Consider the following 11,110-nt stretch of genomic DNA (forward strand, 5'->3'; position numbering starts at 1 on the left):
AAATACAACTTGAAAATAAAATGTATATATCGAGATTTCTTCCTCATTAAAAATACATTTGTTCATTTATAAGAGCAAGCAACACACAGGAGAATAACTGCTACAGATGCGGAGGAAAACATAATTCAAGCAACTGCTATTTTAAAACAGAACAGTGCCACAAATGTAAATAAATTGGGCATATAGCGCATAGTTGTAGAAATAGGAGAGATGGGGGAATGACACCCATTGTGAGTGAGGGGCAGGAAGACAGTGACAGCAGTGGTGCGGACATTTTGGAATTGTTTACAGTGTACACTGTGAGTGAAGGGCAAAAGGGAATCTCCATTTCATTGTGCTTAGAAGACACCCCAGTAAATATGCAGTTAGACACAGGAGCAATAGTAAGCATTATCCCAGAAGCCCTGTACCAGTAGAGTCTGCTGCACAGGCCACTAGAAAGTAGTAACTTGCAGCTTAAGCCCTTCTCTGGACAGAAAATACCAGTACTGGGACAGGTTAAAGTCAAGGTGAAATACAGTGAACAGTCTGCTGTAATGCCTTTGATAGTTGCAAAGGGGCATAGACCTGTACTGCTGGGGCGAAATTGGCTGAGGTATAAAAAACTGAAATGGTCAAACATTTTCCAAGTGTCTAGAGGGGCAAGGAATATAAACTGAACTGGTCAAACATTTTCCAAGTGTCTAGAGCAGCGAATACCTTGAACAGCACAGTCAAAGAGCTGTTAGAGCACCATAAGGCAGTGTTTGTGCAAGATCTGACACCTATTAAAACTTTCAAAGCTCAGATTAAAGTATAGCCTGGAGCAGAGCCATTGTTCACAAGCCCTGACTAGTATAGCGACTGAATATCCGAATATGAGGTTACTGTGAACCGGTGCATATCCGAAGAAACATAGCCACTACCAAATGATTTATGATTTATTTTCTAAGTTAGCTGGGGGAGTTTACTTCAATAAACTTGATTTGTCAAATGCATACCAGCAGCTCAAGTTAGAGGAGACCTCAGAAGAGTTTTTGACCATAACCACACATCGGGGCTTGTACAGATATCATAGACTGCCCTACGGTGTGTAAAGTGCTCCTGCTATATTTCAGTCTGTCATGGACCAAATTCTACAGGGACTGGATAACATAGTTTGTTACTTAGATGACATTCTGATTGGCAAATCAGGGAATGAACATCTGAAGGCACTAAATTAAGTCTTAAATCGCTTAGAACACCATGGTGTACATGTTAAGTCATCAAAATGCAATTTTATGCAACCTAGTGTAGAATATCTGGGTCATGTGATAGACACGGAAGGTTTACACCCTACAGAAAAAAGGTGAGTGCAAACAAGCATGAGCCTAGACCTAACAATGTAACCGAACTGCGTTTGTTTCTCGAATTATTAAATTATTATGGCCGTTTTTTAGAAAACAGCCACTACACTGAACCCATTACATGAGATTTTACAAAAAGAACGGCACTGGAGGTGGACAAGCAAATGCAAAGAGGCATTTCAGAGCTGCAAGCAGCAGCTGCTAACTAGTAACATACTAGTTCATTATGACACGGGCAAACCGCTCAGATTAGCCTGTGATGCATCTCCATATGGAGTAGGAGCCGTGATCTCCCATGTCATGGAAGATGGAAATGAACGTCCCATTGCATTTGCATCAAAGAACACTGACTAGCAGTGAAAAGAACTACATGCAAAGAAAATCTCAAAAACAGAGGCAGGATAAGAAACTTTAAAAACTACAATTCCCAGAATTTCTCCCATGACAGAAGGCAGAGGAATTTAGAGACTACGATGCCCATAATTCCCTAGCTAGTGGGAAGGAAAATGATCTGATTGACTTCCAGACTGGTATAAAAAGGGCCCAGTAGTTTAGACATGGTTGGGTGTAGAGATGAGAAATGCAAATCAAACCAAACGTATGGAGATAAGTACAACATGGAAAGAAGACAGTGTTGCTTGGAAATCTTTAATGACAAAGAAAGTTTGTGGTACAGACAAAGGATTCCGTGTGTGTGTGTGGAACCTACTTACCAGAACAAACAGATATTGTGTGGAACAGCAGGACAAAGAGTGAGGCTCCTGCTGAAACAAAAATACAACTGTGATCTACCTTATCCAGGAACTGAGGACTCCTTCTGGATTTGAAGTAGCTGAGAAAACACTGAGAAAACAGTGAGTACACCTACGCTTGTGCTTTGTTTACTTTGTGTATTAAACTAAGTGCGTTCGCTGAAAGAACGTTAATACTGTAATGGATACTGTGTTAATGAAAGAGCCCATTTTGATTACATGGACTGTATTATTAATACTCAGTAGCATTCAGACCTGAAGGAACATGCGCTGGGATAAACAAACGGGCCTAGTTTTCTTTTAAGCTGCACACGCAGTAACTGCACTTTTGCAATTGGTTATACTTGGAGGAAATAACCTGTTTAATCAACTGCTAATACTTTGTGCACATTTAAATCTGTGAATAATGTGTGAAGAAGGATTCAATTTGTTACTGTGATGTAAATAAGTGATTAACCCAGGGCTGCAAGAACAGTGTATTGCCCTATAAAGGACTGCTATTTTAAAAAGGGGACACTGCAGCCAAAATATAAAGAAACAGAAGTCAAGGGGTTGATTTCAATACTTTTATTTAAATACTATGACAAACATTTCGAAGGGTTGCAGGGCCTAAAACCAGAGGCGGCTGGACTGCTGGACTGCTGGACTTCCACCTGAGGGTGCTGTCCTGTAAGCAAAGGAAATGGTAATAAGGAAAACGTGGAAAATAAATACTTTTGTGCAGTAGTTAGTGATACTTACCTTGTGTGTGAGTGCATCCTCTTCAGGTCTTCTGGATCCGCTGTGTGGGAAACCCTGGTGGCCAACTCTGGAAACAGCAAAAGGCAATACCTGGGGAAAGAGAAAACCAAACACCTGAGATGAGTACGGATCCCTGGGGAATACTTACCAGGAGAAGCATGCTTGTCCTCAACGCTCCAAAGAAGCTCAGGACTGAGATTCACTTGACAAGCCCTCACCATAGGAATTCCCGTTACTGTGGTATAATTACCACAGTCACCCTCCCCGTACTGTTTGTCATGTGTAGTACTTCTTTTTATCTGGTGAAGGCGAGCTTCAGCAGGGCTGGACAGTGAAAAAGAAGAGTTTAGTTAGTGCCCAGTGGGCAGGTTTTTGTTTTGATTTTTTGTTTTCAATTGCCAAACTGAACTGTGTAATAAATAAAACTTACCTTTGGTTCAGTACTTCTGGCGTTCCAACTCCTCTCTGCAAAGGCAAAACTTTGGCTACCACACCAAATACAGAACACATCGTTCACAGGAGCACAGTTCACTTCAGCAGAGTTTCGACAGTTTATGTTGGGAATGGCATCAAGCACGCCTTGACACCGGCCTATCAACCTATGTCAAGTGGAGCAGCAAAGAGATGTGTACAGACTCTCAAGCAAGCATTAAGAAAACAAGTGCTCAGTGGTTATTCAGAAAGGAATTCAGTGGAGAGTTGAGTGTGTGGTGCATGGTGTGTGATTAACAATAAAGGTGTTCATTAAGAAGTAAAACATGGTGTGAGTAGGGTTGGACAATAATGACATATTCAGCCATCGATTATCATCTGTAAATTATCACGATAACACCGTGTAACAATGTTTTTTTTTTTTTTGTTCCTGGGTAGTAAGTGTTATTTCCTAATTGCTTATGCCTCAAAAGTATAGAAAATGGCTATCATTCCCCACAAACTTTGCTTTTGTGACCAGGACAGTGATATTTTGAAATTGACCTATTTTCCAGAACATTCCAGATAGATTCAGTGCTGAGTAAACTTGGAGTAACTTCTAGAACTTTCTAGAAGTTACTCCAAGTAACTTTCCAGTAATATAAATAGTAGTATAAATACAGAGGCTTTAAGCCCACCATTTCAGTTTAGTTCCAGCTGCCTAAGTGGATACATATCTGCATTTTTCTGAGATGGCATCAAGAGGCTGCAAGCATCCGGCAGTCACATTTTGCTATGTCTGCGGCCAATTTATCAAGACAAGAGCGAAAAAGTACTCCGTGGAAGCATCTGCTAACATGTGTGAGGCCTACAAGGCATATTTCGGCATGCCTGTCGGGGATCAAGACAAACCCTGGGCACCTCATTTCACTTGCGAGCACTGCAAAAAAACTCTGGAAGGTAAGATGGACAATTGTTGCTCGGAATTTTATGTTATAAAATTTGTTAATTTTTAAAATTGTAAAAGTTTTTAATTTTAAAATGTTTTACAATTTTCAATGTTATTGAAAAAATATATCATATATGAAAAATGTTGCGAGAATCTCTTACACATTAGTCATGGGTGAAATAAATGTATTTTTGTAGGATGGTACAGAGGGGAAAAGAGAGCCATGAAGTTCGGTGGACCCTTCCAAGCGGACCGAGTTCTCTGTGGGGAGGAACAACGTCAAGTGGGAGCCACTGGTGGACCCCCGGAAGGTGCTGATGCCACCACTGCACATCAATTGGGCCTTATGAAACAATTTGTCAGAGCTCTAGATAAGGAGTCAGCAGCCTTCAAGTACCTTCAAGACTTCTTCCCTAAGCTGTCTGAGGCAAAGGTCAAAGCCCGTGTCTTCGTCGGACCACAGATAAAGAAGATCCTGGAGTGCAATGAATTCCCCAAGAAGCTCACTAGTAAGGAGAAAGCGGCTTGGAACAGCTTTGTCGCAGTGGTTCGGGGCTTCCTGGGCAATCACAAGGCCAAAAACTATGTGGAGCTGGTTGAGACTCTGGTGAAGAACTACGGCACAATGGGCTGTAGGATGTCCCTCAAAGTCCATATCCTTGATGCTCATCTTGATAAATTCAAGGAGAACATGGGAGCGTACTCGGAGGAGCAAGGCGAGCGCTTCCACCAGGATATACTGGACTTTGAACGCTGCTACCAAGGACAGTATAACGAGAACATGATGGGAGACTACATTTGGGGGATGATTCGTGAAAGTGATTTACAGTATAATCGTAAATCTCAAAAAACTACTCACTTCTAAATCTTTTGTAGTCATTTTTGTATTACTTTAGTATAAATACATGTTAATTTGGAATCATATGTTGTTTTTTTCTGACTTCATGTGAACGAAAAGACACAAATTCGCCCGTTTTCTCATTGGAAATAGGTAAATTTCAAAATATCACTGTCCTGGTCACAAAAGCAAAGTTTGTGGGGAATAATAGCCATTTTCTATACTTTTGAGGCATAAGCAATTAGGAAACTTACTTACTACCCAGGAATCCAAAAAAAATAAAATAAATTGTTACACGGTGTAACGGGACCAGTTTGTCTTTCCTTGTGATGTACAGTAGTTCTGAGTTAACTTAAAGTAAGTTATAGGAACTCTGGAAGCCACGCTCACCACTATTGTTTTTCTGGTCAACTGTCTGAATGGGTCTATGTTTATAATGCTCTTGAATGAGGTGATCTTTTGGCAAATTAAAGAAATTCTAAACATGCATGTTTAACCTCATCCATACTGTACTTTGTGTATTTTTTTTTTTTTAAAAGCTGTATGGAGTCGGCGGTGAACGTATAACCCACCAATCACATTAGCAGTCACTTAATAGGCAAACGGGTGGAACCATTCTTAAGTTACTGTATTTTACAGTGTAAGGCTTCCCTGGCTGAGACAGGGATATCCAGCCAATGGGATCACTGCTATCCTGACCCCCTTCCCCCAAAAAATCTCACCGGCCCCTAGCAAAAGTAAATAAATACAGCCCCAGTCGGCCACAGTGTAGAGACATTACTGATCATGAGCTACATTGGTAAATATTGAGTCATCCTTTTTATCAATCAGCATTTATTATGTTCACTCATTCAGGGACATAACATACCTAAATGTTTATTATTAAACGAATGTGAGTTTAAATTATTAGTAAGTACACGTTTCGATATGAAAGCTGAACATTAATATCAGCAAAGAACAACTAAGTTACACGTTTTTAATGAAAAAACTATTCTGGCCAACCTTTTCACTAAAGTAAAATCAGGCTTGTGTGATTGTAAAATGCCACTTTTTGATATATTTACTACTGCTTAATCTAAGTTAAAAAAATAAAAGATGTTGGTGGGAATAACTTGTTCATGGCCCTGCTGAAACTATACACTAAATTGATTAATTGGTCCAATTAAGTAATTTAGGGTATAGCTGGAACAAAAACCAGGAGGGACAGCGGCCCTCCAGGACCAGGGTTGAGTAGCCCTGCTCTAAGGGCATGTGTCTGGCCTTAAATAGTCTTTCCGTACGAATTGCCCTTTCAATTTAAAAATTCAGCAAAAGCTATCAGTGATGCTGCCATGTTGGCTTCTACAGCAACAGATTTTTTTCCCATTTAAGCCTGGTGAGGGGGAGGCTTAGAAAATTATTTAAATTGAAGACCAGGCTCAAATGAAGATGTTTTGTGTAATATTTATTTTGGGCTTCAATTTTAAGTCCAATAAGTGATCTTAAAAACATTTAAGACATTTTGTGCAACTGGCCCATGGGCTTTACATTTTTTTTTGGTTTTATATATATTAGCCCCAGTGCAGATGCCTGATGAAGCAACACATGGGGTTTTGCATTTTCAAAAGTCCTGCTCACAGTGATTTAATGTTTCTTTTGTCTTGGGCTAGAACTTTTAATACACCCTGTATAACAGCATGGTGAACTTCTTGAAGATATGATGGTAGATTTTTTAATAGTTAATTTGTTCAACCTCTTTCTTGCATAAAACATAATCCCTACATCAATGCACCATGTTGTTATGTGATTATACAGTGGCTAAATTGGCAGTACAGTACTACAATTACATGTTCATGTTAACACACAGCAGATGGGCAGTCCACACAGTTTGGGCGGTTTGTTCTACAGATATCAGTTTCTTCACATGCTAAACCCAGACCAGCTTATTTGTTGGCTCTTTTCCTCTTACTTGATATTTATGGCCTCCTTATTGATTAACTAATAAAAGCTTGTAGTTTACTTTTGCCTTTCATTAAGACCTCCTATATTCTGTTGATTGGACTGAGACAAATAACAACTACAAACAAAACAACTGTACATTTTATGGAAATTACATGGTTAGCATGGTCTGCATACTGGTGATTTTCAGATAGCAATAACTGACTCCCTCAACATACTGTACTAGAACATTTTACTGCATGAATTAGAAGTTGTCAGTGAACATTTACCTGAGAAGTGATTATGCCATGAACCAGCCATTACTAATCGTTTCCATGACATTTAAGAAGAAAAAAAAAAGTGTATTGCAAATTCATAGAAACTGCGGGTAGCAGAAGTAAGGAGCAACAAGGAAAAAAGAGCAGTGTCAAGGTAGTTTAATGTAACCATCGTTTGTATTGAATAAATAATGGATTCATCTGTCATGCAACTTTTAAAGGATGTTGGTATTATTATTCTAGTAGAATTTACATACATAAAATTCTGACTGGATTGATCTTGGGGGCAAGTCAATCAAACTAACTTCACTGAAGCGTCCCACTCTTAACTTCCATCACACCTCCCAGTACTAACTCCACCAGAGGTGATCACTTGGTCAACCTTAAAAATATGCAGATTGGGGGTGGTTTGGGAGTTGAGAAGAACACTCAATTACTGTGCAGGTTTTTCTTCAAACCACTTCCTTCATCCCTACTTGATAAACTGAGAGCGCTGTGCATTCAATTTGCAATAGTAAAAATATGGAGTACATTACACTTTACCATTCAAAACCATTTAACTTTGGTATTTAAAAGTGCTATAGTTTGTTTTGTTTCTCATTTCGTTCTGCACTAATCTTACTTTAATCCAGATTGGAATTTATCAAACAGTGTTGCAAATAAATCATAAATATAGTTATACAAATAAACAAACAAACAAGAAAAAAACATACCACAACAAAATATGGACAGGAAGAATTCAGAACCATGGCTAGCAAGTGGTGTACAATGTCCTGATTCCCTACCAACACCAGTAACCCAGGTGGTTCACCTGGGATGCAGATCCCTGATATACAACAATCCAATCAGGAAATAGCTATTTCCATAATAATTACTAGGGGTGGGCACCAATATCGATATTTTGATATGATATAGATATCAATAATAATTTCCATATCGTGGGATAAAAAAAATAACATAAGCATATGCTAATACTGCTAAAAATATAAATGTAGTATAATCAAGTTTTATTTTATATTAATATACAACAAACCCTATACATACCAATCATTGTCAGTCTCGTAGGCAAACACCACACACTAAAGTATTATTGAACCATTTTATTCCATTGAATGACCTTTTTCGTTTTCTAAGAACCCGATTAAGAAATGTATTTCAAACATTCCATAGCTATAAATCAAGAAAAACAACAAATTCACAACCTGTGTACTCTCTCTCCTATTAGTCCATGGGCCAGACTAGATATTGGTACCACCTGAGGTGGCAAAATATCATTGTGATTTTTGTTAAGGTCTATGTCTATGGATTATATTTTGATATGATAACCATGGCAGAGTGGCAGCTTAGTGGTAGTTTACAGCATCTGAACATATCCACCCTCAGAGTGACTTTTTCATTACTGAATAGGCATTATGATGTATTAAAATGTATGAAATGATCAGTCTGGACTTTTCTGAATATCATTGCACATATGCTAGACCAAGGGAACACGTGTATTGACATGATCAAACTATTAAATGTCATCAAAATAGTCTTGAAAATGAGATGTGGTCATTTAAATATGAAATAGCACCCTGTTTTTTGGCCATTTTTCCACCACTGTTGGATTTATTTTACTATAATTCAACCATAAAAATGGCTATCATGATTGTTTTTCACTTGTTTTTCACTTTATCCCATTCCCCTGTTATTCAAGTATATGGTAGTGCAAAAATTGTGCAGAAATTAGAGCTGTTATGGGCAATTCCAGCGTAACTGATGTGGCTTTCAGAATTTTGGAATTTCACTGAATCAATCTTTTATTGTTATAAACTATAAACATGAACTTATTAATGTGTTTAGAATAATGTAACTTCTACCAACATGTTTTAATCTCTTTAGTTTGGGCAATTTTACACTGTACCCTGTATAAAATGCTGTGGGAGTACATGTGTGATGGACCAGGTCGTTACCGCAGTTGAAGCAGGTAGGCAGGCAGGTGAGGGGCGTAATGGAAGCACGGTGACACAGAGATGTGGTGAACATGGCTCACTGGCACGCAGTATTTATTAACAATAACACAAAATGACAAACTTGTGCACGCTACCAACAATGGTAAAATGTACCGAAAAATAAAGCAAAAAAAAAAACACTGACAATAAATTAAAGTGCGCGGCTCCTCACAGAAGACATGCATGGCTTTGCAGTAGCCCTGATCAAACTGATCAAGAGGTTTTTATACGTGCTCCACCGAGACACACCAACCAGCTTAATTAAACGCTGATCTTGGACAGCGCATGCACATACACATACTAATTTACAATTCATTAAATTCACAAAATATATACAAAAGTAATGTGCAGGGCTTTCACCCTGTCACAGCATGTCATTGTGCTAAAATGACAGTTAATACTTTACAAGTCAGAACTTGGACTTATCTCTGTAAACATAAACTAGTAGGTAATTAGAACAGCACTGATACTTTTCAATGTAACATTAATATCTTCATTTCCACCAGGTTATGGTCATGTTTTAGTAATATTAACCAATCAACATAGTCTTGGCTGTATAAAACATTCTGTACATATAAACCGGTTTAGCAACGCATGTAACTAGTATACAGCTATGAAACTGTGGACAGCCAAAGACTTCAAATAAAAAGGTTCAAAGCAAAGGAACATACAGACGTGCTCAAATTTGTTGGTACCCCTCCACAAAAAACGAAGAATGCACAATTTTCTCTGAAATAACTTGAAACTGACAAAAGTAATTGGCATCCACCATTGTTTATTCCATATTTAATAGAAATCAGACTTTGCTTTTGATTTTTTATTCAACATACTATTGTAAATAAAAAAACAAATGAAAATGGCATGGACAAAAATGATGGGACCGCTAACCTAATATTTTGTTGCACAACCTTTAGAGGTAATCACTGCAATCAAACGATTTCTGTAGCTCTCAATGAGACTTCTACACCTGTTAACAGGTAGTTTGGCCCACTCTTCCTGAGCAAACTGCTCCAGCTGTCTCAGGTTTGATGGGTGCCTTCTCCAGACTGCAAGTTTCAGCTCTTTCCATAGATGTTCGATAGGATTCAGATCAGGACTCATAGAAGGCCACTTCAGAATAGTCCAATGTTTTGTTCTTATTCATTCTTGGGTGCTTTTAGCTGTGTGTTTTGGATCATTATCCTGTTGGAGGACCCATGACCTGCGACTGAGACAGAGCTTTCTGACACTGGGCAGTACGTTTCACTCCAGAATGCTTTGATAGTCTTGAGATTTCATTGTGCCCTGCACAGATTCAAGGCACCCTGTGCCAGGCGCAGCAAAGCAGCCCCAAAACATAACCGAGCCTCCTCCATGTTTCATTGTAGGTATGGTGTTCTTTTCTTTGAAAGCTTCATTTTTTCGTCTGTAAACATAGAGCTGACGTGACTTGCCAAAAAGCTCCAGTTTTGACTCATCTGTCCAAAGGACATTCTCCCAGAAGGATTGTGGCTTGTCAATATGCATTTTAGCAAATTCCAGTCTGGTTTTTTTATGTTTTTCTTTCAAAAGTGGAGTCCTCCTGGGTCTTCTTCCATGGAGCCCACTTTCGCTCAAAAAGCGACGGATGGTGCGATCAGAAACTGACATACCTTCACCTTGGAGTTCAACTTGTATCTCTTTGGCAGTTATCCTTGGTTCTTTTTCTACCATTCGCACTATCCTTCTGTTCAATCTGGGGTCGATTTTCCTCTTGCGGCCGCGCCCAGGGAGGTTGGCTACAGTTCCATGGACCTTAAACTTCTTGATAATATTTGCAACTGTTGTCACAGGAACATCAAGCTGCTTGGAGATGGTCTTGCAGCCTTTACCTTTACCATGCTTGTCTATTATTTTCTTTTTGATCTCAGACAACTCTCTCCTTTGCTT

Source organism: Acipenser ruthenus, chromosome 2 (assembly GCF_902713425.1).
Source record: "Acipenser ruthenus chromosome 2, fAciRut3.2 maternal haplotype, whole genome shotgun sequence".
In the NCBI taxonomy this organism is placed as follows: Eukaryota; Metazoa; Chordata; class Actinopteri; order Acipenseriformes; family Acipenseridae; genus Acipenser; species Acipenser ruthenus.